Genomic DNA, 15,676 nt, shown 5'->3' on the forward strand with positions numbered 1-15,676 from the left:
TGCAGCAGAATACTGGTCAAAAAGGTATCAGCTGCAGATATTAATTTCTAAGCAGTTGTCTACATAGCTTTCTAAGGAGAGGGGGAAAAATGTATAGCAAAGCCCTGTACCTTCAATCTGCTCATAGTATTCAAAATGTGTTCACTCTCATACACATTGAAGTGGTATAATTGGGTCTAAACAACCTTAAGTCTGGTACACAGAAGTGGTTGAGACTGGATCCGATGGGCAGCAGCTTGGGGTTGAGTTCTGTATAGACTTGTCACTAGTCCAGCGGCGCTATCTTGTTATCTTATGCTATGTGGAAAGTTGGAATGGTGGTGTGCATGACTGAGCAGTAGGACCGGCAGCACTCAACTAGGACATTCTGCCAGTCCGGGTCTCTTGCGGAAGCATGAGTGGGCTGTTGGGGGACACCATACTTGCTAGGTTCTTGGCAGAAGGGGCTCCTAAATGGACTGATGACACAATCAGCTCATAGTATTCAAAATCTGTTGTCGCTCATACTACATGGAGGGAGTAAAACTGGCTAGTCAAAACTGAAGGTTTGTACCAGGCTATATACTCTTGTGCAAAACCCAAACTAATAGTCAACTTACCTGAACTAACCAAGCCCAATCTATGCGCCACTGCACATTTTCCTTGACCATTTTTTAGAAAACATATTTGTTAATATTACCACGTTACCCCATGTTGTAGTTTACCTTTTAAGTGATCAGTGATAGTACTTTCAGCTCCTCGCTGTCAGCACCTCAACACTAAGCACTGGTCAAATCCTCACCGTTCAATTATTAAGAGCTTGTGAAGAAGCTGGGATTAACCCTCATCTCTTTTATGTGTACAGCAAACTGGACAAGGGGCTTTACGTGTTATCATCACAGACATGAAATTGGATTTTTTCCCCCTAAACACGGCCATAAATAGCTGCGTCTGCAACAGGTCTATTTACCCACCTCCCTACACTATATGGCTGTTTGTGAAGTCCCTTCACTGTAATGACAGAACACACAAAGCACAATGCCAACAGCAGCCAGAACTCAAAGATAAATAACCTCCCTGCAAGCCAACAGCAACTAGAACAATATAGTGCTGCCACCTCCCAGCCATCTGCTGCCTGGTGTATGTCAAGCACGCTAACATTTTCTTGTCTGTCTCCGTTCAGCAAAGCATTTTTATCTCAATTAAGACAATGTCGATTGGTAAGCTGCAGGAGCCGTGGTGCTCTATACTATCTCAGCAAAGTTGCACTCGCCATGATGCTTGTACTGACAGTGCAGGTTACCGATATACTTGCCAGGTGCTGTTTATTATAGATCCTCTCGCTCCATTAGTAGTACTAATGGAGTCAGATCTATAATGAACAGCACCTGGCAAATATGTCAAGTAACCTGCACTTTATTATCTAGCACAATAAAAAAAGCTGCCCTGCATTCAGGAAGTTCAGACAGGTGCTTTTCACTTATGTGTAGGTGTATTGGCTAAACGTCCAATCTTCCAGAGTAACCAAGGTAACACATTTTAGGATTTTCAATTGCCATGAATTTGTCACTAAGAAAGTTGGCTTGCTTCTTGGCACGATAATTTGCCTTCATGCAGGTTGTCACCTTTTTGGAAACCTGTAAATTACAGGGCACAATTTATTACCCACTAGGCCGTGGTCTTCTATGGCTTTCTTTCAAGATCAGTAGATCTATTGTTTATGGAATATGAATTTCACTGAATAGGACAGTCTAAAGTACTTTGCGAATTATTTTTATAGTCTAAGAATCACAAAATGGCTCCCGAGACCATAATAGTAATAGGTACAAGCAATCTGTATAAAGTATGCCACCTCTTGCCTTGTACTATCTTCGTGAGTTTGAACTCTGATAAATCATAGGTCATGGTGTGCTGCTGGTCTCTAGCAGTGAAGGCAAGTCATGCAGTAGTAGCCGAGAGTGTTTTCAGATGGCTGTTAACACAGTGCTGTCTGTACTGTCCTATTTGTACAATAAAATAAATAAATAAATAAAACATACCAATTGTAACGATTGGTGTAGCAACACAGATGTCTGATCATGTGTGATCTGCAGAATTACCAATAATACAGACAATATACCTGATTATGTGGTGATCTGCAGTATCACCAATAATACAAGTATAGCAGGTAAGCAACGAGGTATGTAGTGCTTGGTGCAACAGTAACAGAATAGTAGCTAAACCTCATCAGAGGAGCTGGTGGGTCCTTATAGAACAGTGTAACTGAGTAGTTAGACTTAACCTCACCAGAGGAGCTGGTGGGTACTATTAGAACACAGTAACTGATAGTTTGGCTTAACCTCGCCAGAGGAGCTGGTGGGTACTATTAGAACACAGTAACTGATAGTTTGGCTTAAAGAGAACCAGAGACGAAGCACCTTCATGTATTTTATTACATTTATCAGTGGGAACATGACAGTAAACACCTACCCTGCTTTTAGTTTCATTCTTATCTGCTTAATTAGTCTATTAGCAGCTGTGATAAGAATGCCCGACTGGCTCAGTCTAGGTTTGACCTGGAATCATTATAGCTGAGTCACTCTTCTGTGGAGTCTTTTCAAGCCCAATCCTGCCACCTCCTGGCTCAAATTTCCTGCTTTGCATACTGAGAGGTGTGATGACATGGGAGAGGCTGCTCCTGCTGAGAGAGAAGCTCTGAAACAGACAAGTTTTCAGACTAATATGCAATATGATCTGTGTGCACTCTGTCTGCATACTGTAGATACTGATGATGACTGCAGTTTCATTCCTATGAGAGAGACTTCCTACAGGCAGCTGCACATCATACCAAAATGAAAGCACACAGCAGCCTTTCTCATATAGCCTAGATAGCAGCATAGTCTCATATAGCCTAGACAGCACATCCAGAACAACTCATAGCCCGGAAGCAGTAGGGATATGAGCCGGCGGCCATATTTGATTTTTCCTGGAGCAATAATGGATAAAAAAAAACACTAAAAAAGGCACACCAGAGCGGCGAAATTATCAGGTAGAGCATTTATTCTTTACAAGCTATCAACTGATATGTTTATTTTGTGTGAAACGTTCATCTCTGGTTTCCTTTAACCTCACCAGAGGAGCTGGTGGGTACTATCAGGACACAATAACTGATAGTATCCACCAGCTCCTCTGGTGAGGTGAAGTCAAACTATCAGTAGAGCACCTCACCAGTGACAAGGGCTCACTGGTGAGTAGAAAGGTCAGACAGGCTATGATCAGTAACAAGCGAGCAGGCACAGTACAGAATCGACAGGCAAGAGAATAGTAAGATATCAGGCAGGGTTCAGCAACAGAGTTAGATAGGCAGATGAACAGTAACAATAAGCAAGAGCAGAGTCAGAGGGTAGCAAGAGTCATACACAGAATATCACTAACAGTATACAATCCTAGTCTTGTGTGAAATCCCTGGTTTCCTCCCAGATCAAAGCACACCGGATACTATCTAAGGTCTGAGCGCTAGCACATAAGTATTCGCAACAGCAGACAAGTTGCGAGTGAACAGAGAAGGCTTATGAAGCAGAGGAGACTCCACCGCCACGCCCACAACAATCAACCAATCCGGAGCGCAGTGAGCCTCCTCTGACGCCAGCCGACCGGCCAACTGACCCGCCTCCTCCCTGCATAAAGGTCATGTCTCCGCGCGCGCCCGCGCGATACGGCAACTCTATGTGCAAACGACAGACCCGTCCTCGGTGTACTAGATGCCAGAGGCACGGGCGAGGTCCCTGAACATGAAGGCAAGGCGGCTGCGGAAACACCTTGTGTCCGCAGCCGCCATTACTGCGGGTGTTACATCAATTAAGTCACTGTGATCTCCTGGAGTCCTCTTTGCAGTTTCCGCCACGATCCTGGTTTTTAATCGCCAGTTTTAGGCAGTGTTTACAAAGAAAATGGCCGCTAACCAGGAAGTGAGGTTTGTGTATACATATATACACACACACACACACACACACACACGTATGTGTGTGAATATATATATATATATATATATATATATATATATATATATGTATATATATATATATATATATATATATATATATATATATATATATTTATGTTACAGTATAATACAAGTTTTTATTACAAGTGAATTATCTGCATTCCAGTCTGGGATGCACAGTTTCTCAGCATGTGACAGGCAGCTCCCTCCCCTGCCCAACCCCCCAAATCCCCCTCCCCCCCCCCCCCAAGCCTCACAATCTGCATCACACAGACAAGCTGAAACTAAGAGCAAACAGCGAGGTGTAAACAAAGCAAACAAAGCCTGCAGGGGGCGTGCATTACTTGTATTCATTACAACAGCCCATTCCTCCCTGGGTCGACAAAGCTTGACGAAGAAAAGATTAGCTATTTTACAGACACAGCGCAACTAGAAAAGGCTGCAGTAATCCAGACCACATTAGAACAAGTATAGGAACTTATAGGATAGAAGAAATAAGGCTGAACATTTTGTTATAGAGCCTCTGAACCAAACCATCTAGGCTTAATTTAATAAGACAATGTTCAAACAGAAATCACTGGAAAGAAAATATAAGTCAACATGGGGCCTCCAAAGTCAAGCCCCCCCCCCCCCAACCTTGTTACAATGTTGTGGATTAAGGGGCTCTACTATTGTTCCAAAGTCCCAAAAAGATGTGAAATCGATTGAGCTACCTAGGTTAGCCCATGAAAATGGCGATCTAGACAGCCATCCTCAGATCTCAGATGAATAGGTTTAGGCACTTTCTCGCAAAACGTTTAATAAACCAATAAAATGCTAAGTATATATACTGTAGTTGAATATTTTAACACAGCCAGCACTCGAAGTCTGGCCACTTCACGATATGGGTGGCCAATGTGCGAAGTGGCCGGTTGAAGCAGCCAATATGCAAAGAAACTTGTAGTCAACTTAGATGTTAGGACTTTGGCCAGCCAGAATGCAAAAGTACAAAAAGGAGCTTCTCCTGTAGAGGCAACAAGCACAAATACAGCAGCGGTGAGCAAGCTGTACAATACTTTTGGGCGAGAGGGCTGCAATTGGTTGAGGATGGTGGTAGTAGGAAAGTAGAATTTACCGGGGATGGTCCAGGCAGCAGGGCAGGCGAGCAGTTTCAAGGTGACCATACATCTAAAGATTTTGCATCCTAATTGACCAACCGATTTGATAAAATTATCAAATCTGTTGGTCAAGTGCTGCAACAAGCATGCCCCATCGAAAGATTCAACTGATTTTGGGCCGAAATCAGTCAAATGTATTAATCGAGCAGGCTGTAATTCCTACGTTGAGGACGGTGGTTGATTGGGTGCGCGGCGGTAACAGCTTGTGAAATATTGAACAAGCGAAGGAGCCCCCAACCGTTGTCCCCCCAATGTTAATGTGCCCCCTCTGTTGCTGAACAGGTAAGAGATTTTAATGCACGAGCACCAGAATGTGTCCAGCTTCTTTCTTCATTCACGTCCCACGTGGCTGTAATGTATAGTACTGGTGCGCGTGACGTCACACGTGCTATGTGCGGCAGCCACGTGGAAGGCGAATGGAGACGAGGGAGAAGCTGGACACTCAGGGTGACCAGACAGGTGAAAGAAAAAAGAAGTTGTGTATCCTGCGCTAGCTTCAGCTCGGTATGGCCCTTTAAATGTGTGTTATGCCCACGGTGCTGCTCCCTCCACTGGGTGGTGCCAGAAATCTAGCGTATGGGGAACAAGAAAACAAGGGTGCGCTCCTATGGTGCATTAACTTTTTATTTGATAATTCCACGCTAAAAACAATTTGCACTTACAGTGTATGTGCAAGTTTTGCACATGTAGGAGGCCGCCAGCGAGTATCACCCACGTCTTGAGCCTGGCCAGGGCTTTAAGGATCCGTCTGCGATGGAAAGCAAGGGGACTGGGGACCAACCGCCGCCTCCTACACCTCTCGGCAAGCCGTCTGATCGTCACGGTGACGATCAGACGGCTTGCCGAGAGGTGTAGGAGGCGGCGGTTGGTCCCCAGTCCCCTTGCTTTCCATCGCAGACGGATCCTTAAAGCCCTGGCCAGGCTCAAGACGTGGGTGATACTCGCTGGCGGCCTCCTACATGTGCAAAACTTGCACATACACTGTAAGTGCAAATTGTTTTTAGCGTGGAATTATCAAATAAAAAGTTAATGCACCATAGGAGCGCACCCTTGTTTTCTTGTTGACCAGACAGGTGGAAGGAGATTTGAATGTATGGGCACATTAACATTTAGGGGGACAGCAGCGGATGTAGCAGCAAGAGGCCAATTACCAAGAGTTTTCATGCTAAAATCGATCGGGAATCGGCCTGCAGTATATGGGCAGCCAACAGATCTCTCGCTGGTCAGAATTGATCAGCGAGAGATTTGTCTCTTGGTCGATCTGCTCATACAGTGCTAGATTTTTTTTGTAGATCTTTTCCTAATTAATTGCTCCCTGTTCTCAGACCATATGGACAGCAATAAAACTGTTTCAACCCTGTGATTCCCTATCAAACAGTTGTGGAAATTGTTTGGTGGAGGCTCTAATTTAACCACTTTGTGGGATGCGAAGGTTTAGGCAACCTTGTTAATCGTTATGATTTTCCTGTATAAATCGTTGGTTGTTACGATAAAAAATGTCAGTTAAATATATCATGTAGGAGACACACACAGTGATATTTGAGAAGTGAAAAGAAGTTTATTGGATTTACAGAAAGTGTGCAATAATTGTTTAAACAAAATTAGGCAGGTGCATAAATTTGGGCACTGTTGTCATTTTATTGATTCCAAAACCTTTAGAACTAATTATTGGAACTCAAATTGGCTTGGTAAGCTCAATGACCCCTGACCTACATACACAGGTGAATCCAATTATGAGAGAGTATTTAAGTAGGTAAATTGTAAGTTTCCCTCCTCTTTTAATTTTCTCTGAAAAGTAGCCACATGGGGGTCTGAAAACAACTCTCAAATGACCTGAAGAGAAAGATTGTTCACCATCATGGTTTAGGGGAAGGATACAGAAAGCTGTCTCAGAGATCTCAGCTTTCTGTTTCCACAGTTAGGTACATATTGAGGAAATGGAAGACCACAGGCTCAGTTCAAGTTAAGGCTCGAAGTGGCAGATCAAGAAAAATCTCGTATAAACAGAAGCGATGAATGGTGAGAAAAGTCAGAGTCAACCCACCGACCAGCACCAAAGACCTACAACATCATCTTGCTGCAGATGGAGTCACTGTGCATCATTCAACCATTCTGCGCACTTTACACAAGATGATGCTGTATGTGAGAGTGATGCAGAGGAAGCCTTTTCTCTGCCCACAGCACAAACAGAGCCACTTGAGGTATGCTAAAGCACATTTGGACAAGCCCGCTTCATTTTGAAATAAGGTGCTGTGGACTGACTACTCTAAAATTTTGTTATTTGGGCATAACAAGAGACGTTATGCATGGAGAAAAAAAAAACACAGCATTCTAAGAAAAACACCTGCTACCTACAGTAAAATATGGTGGTGGTACCATCATGCCAGTGCAGGAACTGGGAATCTTGTCAAAGTTGAGGGACGCATGGATTCCACTCAGTATAAACAGATTCTGGAGACCAATGTCCAGGAATCGGTGACAAAGCTGAAGCTGCGCCAGGGCTTGATCTTTCAACAAGACAACAACTCTAAACACTGCTCAAAATCTACTAAGGCATTCATGCAGAGGAACAAGTACAATGTTCTGGAATGGCCATCTCAGTCACCAGACCTGAATATAATCGAAAATCTGTGGTGTGAGTTAAAGAAAGCTGTCTATGCTCGGAAGCCATCAAACCTGAATGAATTAGAGATATTTTGTAAAGAGGAATGGTCCAAAACACCTTCAACCAGAATCCAGACTCTCATTGGAACCTACAAGAAGCGTTTAGAGGTTGTAATTTCAGCAAAAGGAGGATTTACTAAATATGGATTTTATTTCTTTTATGAGGTGCCCAAATGTTTGCACCTGCCCAATTTTGTTTAAACAATTATTGCACACTTTCTGTAAATCCAATAAACGTCATTTCACTTCTCAAATATCACTGTGTGTCTCCTATATGATATATTTAACTTATATTTTTTATCATAACCACCAACGATTTATACAGGAAAATCAAGAAAATTAACAAGGTTGCTTAAACTTTCGCATCCCACACTGTAGGTGCACCATTTTGTAGGATGTTTTTGCGCAGTTCACAGACAAACTGTGCAAGCACAAAGTGCTCACAGCCATGGAAGCAAAATTGAGAGGGGCATGAAGGGCATTCTTATATGTACAAGAACAGCTCACCCTGCTGCCGCTCAAGTCCCTAGCAGTGTAAAATACTATTCCCCCTCAGAGTGTATTGCTGGAGCCCCGAATGGCCCTTATGCGCCCTGCGTAGTACAGCATTACTGCCATGGGGCGTCTAGTTTCGACGCAGAGTCGTGTGCCAAAACCACCTGCTTCGCATAGAGGCGCAGTAGCCGCGACCGCAGCTATGATCAGGGATCTTTTGGAGTGGACAGCGGAACCCTGGGAGGCAGCATAACTACAGCAAGGGACCGAATACTAGACTACAGGTGGCCACTAATGATCCAATCTTTTCATTTCTATGTAATATAAGGTAACTGCCCAATGTATTCATTCAGTATATTCACTCAATTTACCCTTATACTAAATAGATTTGGTAAGATTGGATGAAAAAGATTGGATCATTAGTGGCCACCATTACAGTGGCTGGAAGAAGCTCCACGTAAGTAAATGTAATGTTTTCCAGTCCAGCTTGGATATACTTTAAAGCAGTTAACTCCGAAAGTGCCTTAACGACATATCAGGCATGATGGAAGTGACTGGAGACAATCTCAATACTAGTGGCCTACTTGCATATTCCACTTCCGACTGTAAAAATATGCCATACGAGTTACGTTTGTAGAATCTGCAAATATAGCTCCCATCAGTTAAAAGAAAAAAAAACAAAAAAGGGAAAAAAAAAAACTGAAAGTAGACTTGCACTTTAACCCTGACTACAGCATAGATCATTTAAACAATGCAAAATAATACTGAGCACCACTTAGCTGCTCCGGCAACGAGAGAGTCTAAAATCATTCTTCCGGTGTTCTGTTTAGTGTCTTATGTGAACATTTGCTTTACAACACAGGAGATGGGAATCTTACTATTATTGTCTATTCTGTTTTATATTTGTCCCAGGTGACGCAGAGAATTGTACGTCTGCAGCGAAAGAAAAAAATGGGGCATCAAAGAATCTTAGTTAAGATTCTAGCAGCAGCGTCTTGTCCACGGTTATAGACCTTGTGAGACCCCGGTGAGCTGGATTTATGGCCCTATCTTCAAGGTGAACCTCTCATCTTTTATGTACTGTTACATGACATACGCGCTGAAGCACTGATTGAGGAGAGATTTGCTCATGGCAAGAACATTTTAATATAGATGCTTTCAAATTCTGCCAGCATTGTCACACTAAATAAATGCAAAAGACACACCAAGGGGACATTTCAATGCAAAATAGCACAGGTAACAGTCACTTCCCAATTACTGCATTGGAAATGTCCTTGCCATGTGTTTACTGGAAGCCCAAGATTGTGAAACACATTAGAAATATATAGTGGGATGTGGGTGTCAAAAACACCCTCTAGTTAAAAGATACAGGAGACAAAAGTGGGAGCCCAATGGTGTAGTATGTCAAAAACAATTGAACGTAATAAAAGTAAGACACTACTCATAAATCACTTATCAAATCAGCAAGAAATCTAGCGCGACATCTAGACCAGGTATCTCTTCTATCCACATGTAAAAAAGAACAACCCACCATGGCAACACAACCTTCTTTCATCACCCGTTTTTGTTCTAACCACAACAAGATTAGGTCTGTTTTGAATAAACACTGGAAAACATTACGGAAAGATCCCTACCTATGTCCAAACTTGGATGCCAGACCTAAACTGGTTTTCAGAAGAGCAGAAACATTAAAAAACATACTTGCACCAAGTAAACCCAGAGCTCTTACCTCAGGTGAACCTTTCGCTTACAACAGACCATGCATACTAAGATGTAATTCCAGCAAATGTCGGGCATGTGAATATCTACATCCAGGTACTCTTTCCTTCACATGCAATATTACACACGAAACATTCAATATTCGCCACTCTTTCAGCTGTAACACAACATATGTTATTTATGTGATAACTTGTCCTTGTGACAAGCACTACGTTGGCAGAACAAGCCAACAGATGAGAGCCCGTATAGGCCAACACAAAAGAAATATTAACAAAGCATACCCTAAACACAGCCTATCCAGGCATTTTGCAGAACATCATGATTCAAATTCAAAACTTTTTATTTTTACACCAATTGAACACATCCCAGACAACCTTTCCCCTACTGAACGGATGGCTCGATTACGAGCACGAGAGATGTATTGGATCTTCAATCTTAGAACACTTAAGCCAGAAGGGCTAAATGAGTGCCTGGAACACAACTTTTAACCCCCCCCCCCAAGCCACCCACTGTTCCTGCCAACACCACCTACAGCGTTACACTTTCCTTCACCTTCAACTTTACCCCTCCTTTAGTCCCTTCCAACCCCCTTTTTTTTTTTTTTTTTTTTTTCCATGCCTCTCCCCCACCCACCCCCTCCCTCTGCACCACTTCCCTATCCTTGCTATTGCCATAACCTTACCCCACACTTCTCACGATTTCTCTCATACCATGCTATCATGAGTAATGTGCATTTACAACCGCATACAAATTATCATTTATATGTCCCCATTTACAACACATCCCTATTCATTAGAGACCACATTGTCACCATCACCCCATTAAAGTTAATATAACAACTATTTACCATCCAAATACTGACCTCCTTTAATTTTCCTCCTATAATATTCCTCATATAAAAATACTCTTATCACCCCTTATTTACAGAACAACATGGTAGAAAAAAAAAAAATAAAAAAAAAAAAATAAAATATTTTTATATATTCCAACATCAATCTTCTAATTTCTGTAGCAACCACGACTAACTCTAATCCATTCATGGAAAAAAAAAAAAATTATATTTCTAATCCTATGCTGCCATCCAGTGGTGATAAAAATACATTACCTAGCATTTCTCTAAATCCATTCTATTCCTGATCCTATGCTGCCATCTAGTGGTGATAAAAATACATTACCTAGCACTTCTTGAAATCCAGTCCATTGAAAACATAGAAGGACTGGCAAACACATTGGGAGCCTATGAGGCGACCTCTTCCAAAATGGTGCCGCCTAAACTTCCTGTAGGAGTGGCTTGCGTGATGTCATCACAAACAAGCCACACCCCTCCTCAACCTCGGCAAGTGTGCAATCCTGCAGCTGCTAATTACATCCATAATCTATTTAGCCCAGTGAGAGATGCCTCCCACTAGAGGCTCCCTTTGCTGAATCTGTCATTTAGTTTGGTAAGTGAATCTTAACCTGCTCTTTATTACTGTCTGCCTACAAGCGCTCCCCCTGCTGCTGGACATTCAGATGATGCACATTATGTGTTTTTGTAACTTACTTAGTGACCAGCTCTTTTTAATATGCAGATAAGCGCAGACCATAGAGTCTAGCACTGTCTGCTGTGTGTTCCTTTCTCCCTAACTTCCCTCTCTATATAGAGCTGGCCAAGTCTTCTTAGTACCACATTTTTTTATCACCAATTGATTCATGTATGTAAATAATTTTATTACAACTCCTATGAATCCCCCTAGATTTTTATACATATAAACTTGCAGCAATTTTATTTTCAATGACAATGTCATTCCCTTAGGATTTTTATATACATTGATTTGCAACACTTCTATTATTTATTCATTACTTGTTCATTTTTTATAATGGTTTCTAGATGCATGCATTTGCAGCAGTATTATTATTATTATTATTGTAGTTATGTGTATGTGTGTATGTGTATGTGTATGTGTATGTGTATGTGTATGTGTATGTGTATGTGTATGTGTATGTGTATGTGTATGTATGTATGTATGTATGTATGTATGTATGTATGTATGTATGTATGTATGTATGTATGTATGTATGTATGTATGTATGTATATATATATATATATATATATATATATATATGTATATATATATATGTGTATGTGTGTATATATGTGTATATGTATGTATGTATGTGATTTTTTTTTTTTTTTTTTTTTGCTGCACGCCTCCTGAACACTAATAACTGTATCAGTTGTCATTACTCCCAATTAATGATAATATATATATGGACCTTAATTGTAGGCGTGCACAAGTGGATATGAAAGTATGTAAATATGCAATTCATGTGATAATAACGTTGTGTTGTATATATGTATATATATGTATATTGTAATATTCTGGTATGCTAAGGAGCCTCTTTTTACTGATGTAGGCACTGTTATTGGCCTGAGGAAGCGGGCTCTGACCCGCGAAACGCGTTGCCTGTGCTACTAATAAAAACCTTTGTTAAATACAAAGATTTTTTCGTCACTGAGGTAAGCTACCTCAAATTTATTTCCCGTTTTTAAACTGCTTTTAGATGCTTTTATTACACCAGGGCGCCTCTTATACCCTTATTGTACATTAGAAATATAAAAAGGAGCATCTGATTAACCACATTTGCATAATTCTGATTAGATTTAAAGGCCTAAATGTGAGTACTGTTTCCACCTGTGACCTGTACATAGAGCTATATAGTTCCAAAGTAACATATGTTGATGAAAGACCTATATCCGTCAAGTTCAACATACTCTACACAGCCTCATCAATTATGTTTCAGGTCTGCAGGACTAGATGACGTCCACAAGTATGCCATTACTAAAAAACAAAACAAAAAAATCCCTTTACAATTCCAGATAATACAGTGGCTTGCAAAAGTATTTGGCCCCCTTGAAGTTTTCCACATTTTGTCACATTACTGCCACAAACATGAATCAATTTTATTGAAATTCCACGTGAAAGACCAATACAAAGTGGTGTACATGTGAGAAGTGGAATGAAAATCATACATGATTCCAAACATTTTTTTTTACAAATAAATAACTGCAAAGTGGGGTGTGTGTAATTATTCAGCCCCCTTTGGTCTGAGTGCAGTCAGTTGCCCACAGACATTGCCTGATAAGTGCTAATGACTAAATAGAGTGCACCTGTGTGTAATCTAATGTCAGTACAAATACAGCTACTCTGTGATGGCCTCAGAAGTTGTCTAAGAGAATATTGGGAGCAACAACACCATGAAGTCCAAAGAACACACCAGACAGGTCAGGGATAAAGTTATTGAGAATTTTAAAGCAGGCTTAGGCTACAAAAAGATTTCCAAAGCCGTGAACATCCCACGGAGCACTGTTCAAGCGATCATTCAGAAATGGAAGGAGTATGGCACAACTGTAAACCTACCAAGACAATGCCGTCCACCTAAACTCACAGGCTAAACAAGAAGAGCGCTGATCAGAAATGCAGTCAAGAGGCCCATGGTGACTCTGGACGAGCTGCAGAGATCTACAGCTCAGTCAGGGGAATCTGTCCATAGGACAACGATTAGTCGTGCACTGCACAAAGTTGGCCTTTATGCAAGGGTGTCAAGAAGAAAGCCATTATGAACAGAAAAGCATAGGAAATCCTGTTTGCAGTTTACCACAAGCCATGTGGGGGACACAGCAAACATGTGGAAGAAGGCGCTCTGGTCAGATGAGGCCAAAATGGAACTTATTGGCCAAAATGCAAAACGCTACGTGTGACAGAAAACTAACACTGCACATCACTCTGAACACACCATCCCCACTGTCAAATATGGAGGTGGCAGCATTATGCTCTGGGGGTGCTTCTTTTCAGCAGGGACAGGGAAGCTGGTCAGAGTTGATGGGAAGATGTATGTAGCCAAATACAGGGCAATCTTGGAAGAAAACCTCTTGGAGTCTGCAAAAGCCTTGAGACTGGGGCGGAGGTTCACCTTCCAGCAGGACAATGGCCCTAAACATAAAGCCAGGGCAACAATGGAATGGTTTAAAACAAAACATATCCATGTGTTAGAATGGCCCAAAGTCCAGATCTAAATCCAATCGAGAATCTGTGGCAAGATCTGAAAACTGCTGTTCACAAACATTGTCCATCTAATCTGACTGAGCTGGAGCTGTTTTGCAAAGAAGAATGGGCAAGGATTTCAGTCTCTAGATGTGCAAAGCTGGCAGAGACATACCCTAAAAGACTGGCAGCTGTAATCAGGGCTGTGGAGTCGGTCCAAAAATCCACCGACTCCGACTCCTCAGTTTAGGATTCCACCGACTCCGACTCCACGACTCCGACTCCTAATTTGCATATTACAATTTTGTTGATTAAAAGTATGTAACATGAAATTCGTCTCTTAACTGCCAACGCTTAGGAATTTTACAAGACAACTGAAGTGAGAAGGATATGTAGACTACTATATTTATTCCCTTTAGACTAAAACTAGTCCTTGGTAAGAGTACTTGTAAAAGGTACAAACCGGAACAAAGAACATCTATCAGGCCCTAGGCAATGTAAGTGTGGGTACATGTAAGAATGATGTGCAGGTACTCTGCAGGGGAATGAGGAGATTGTAAACAGACAACACCTCTGTGTTTAATGTGCACAGCATTCTCGGTGGATTCCCTGTAGCTCTGTGGGGAGTGCATATGTAGAGTATAGTACTACTGTGTAACAAAGTAAACCTGAGACAGATGAAATTAAAGTTTTATACATACCTGGGGCTTCCTCCAGCCGCCTTCAGGATAATCAGTCCCTCGTTGTCCTCCTCCACCACCTGGATCTTCTGCTATGAGTCCAGGTACTTGAGCCAGTCAGGCGTAGTGCGCATGCACACACTTCGCCGCCAGGAGCATACTACACCTGTGCAGCACTATTGCGCAGGTGCAGAATGTTCCTGGCTGTAGGAGCGGCATGCGGCCGGACAGCGCTGACTGGCTGAATTAACAGGACTCATAGCAGAAGATCCGGGTGGTGGAGGACAGCGAGGCACTGATTAGCCTGAAGGGGGCTGGAGGAAGCCCCAGGTATGTATAAAGCTTTACTTTTCATCCGTCTCAGTTACCTTTTAATTTGTAGTCCCCAAACCAAATTTTAATAACATATCAAATTATTTGATTTCATCAGCAAAGGGAGTGCATACATTTGCATAAATCAGCATCAATGCAGAATTACTTCCATCTCATTGACCATCTCTATTAGTGACACAGCTACACATCAGGCTTTATTCTTACAGCATAGATGTTATTTAGTATATATAAGAGATTCCTGTGTACACATCATATATACAGTCACAATCAGATATGTATATCTGACCTTAAAAATACAGGGACTGCTTTATTGAAGCAGCACAAGTAACTAATTTTGATTGGTTTATTTCATTTTTGTAGACTAAGCATAGCTATTACTGTATATATACTGTATAAATACATTATTTTTAATGACTATTATCTGAGAAATAGAACAATTTATCATATTTTCTATTTTAATTACAGTTACAAATTCATTAGGAGTCGGAGTCGGTGCATTTTTTCCCGACTCCGACTCCAGGCACCCAAAATTGCCCGACTCCACGGCTCCGACTCCACGACTCCGACTCCGACTCCACAGCCCTGGCTGTAATTGCAGCAAAAGGTGGTTCTACAAAGTATTGACTCAGGGGGCTGAATAA

General features: G+C 41.7%; 2 protein-coding genes across 12 annotated transcripts in view; one reads left to right on the forward strand and one right to left on the reverse strand.

Annotated features, from left to right (window-relative positions):
• Positions 1–15,676, reverse strand: part of PRELID2 (PRELI domain containing 2) — a 182,432-nt gene that overhangs the window by 149,351 nt on the left and 17,405 nt on the right. The window lies entirely within an intron of this gene.
• Positions 1–15,676, forward strand: part of SH3RF2 (SH3 domain containing ring finger 2) — a 477,535-nt gene that overhangs the window by 71,888 nt on the left and 389,971 nt on the right. For all 11 annotated transcript variants that reach the window (XM_068277518.1, XM_068277521.1, XM_068277522.1 and 8 more), the window contains one exon: positions 9,190–9,334. The gene's annotated coding sequence lies outside the window, so the exon portion shown is untranslated. The remainder of the gene's footprint in view (positions 1–9,189; positions 9,335–15,676) is intronic.

The sequence above is a fragment of the Hyperolius riggenbachi genome, chromosome 3, assembly GCF_040937935.1.
Source record: "Hyperolius riggenbachi isolate aHypRig1 chromosome 3, aHypRig1.pri, whole genome shotgun sequence".
Classification (NCBI taxonomy): Eukaryota; Metazoa; Chordata; class Amphibia; order Anura; family Hyperoliidae; genus Hyperolius; species Hyperolius riggenbachi.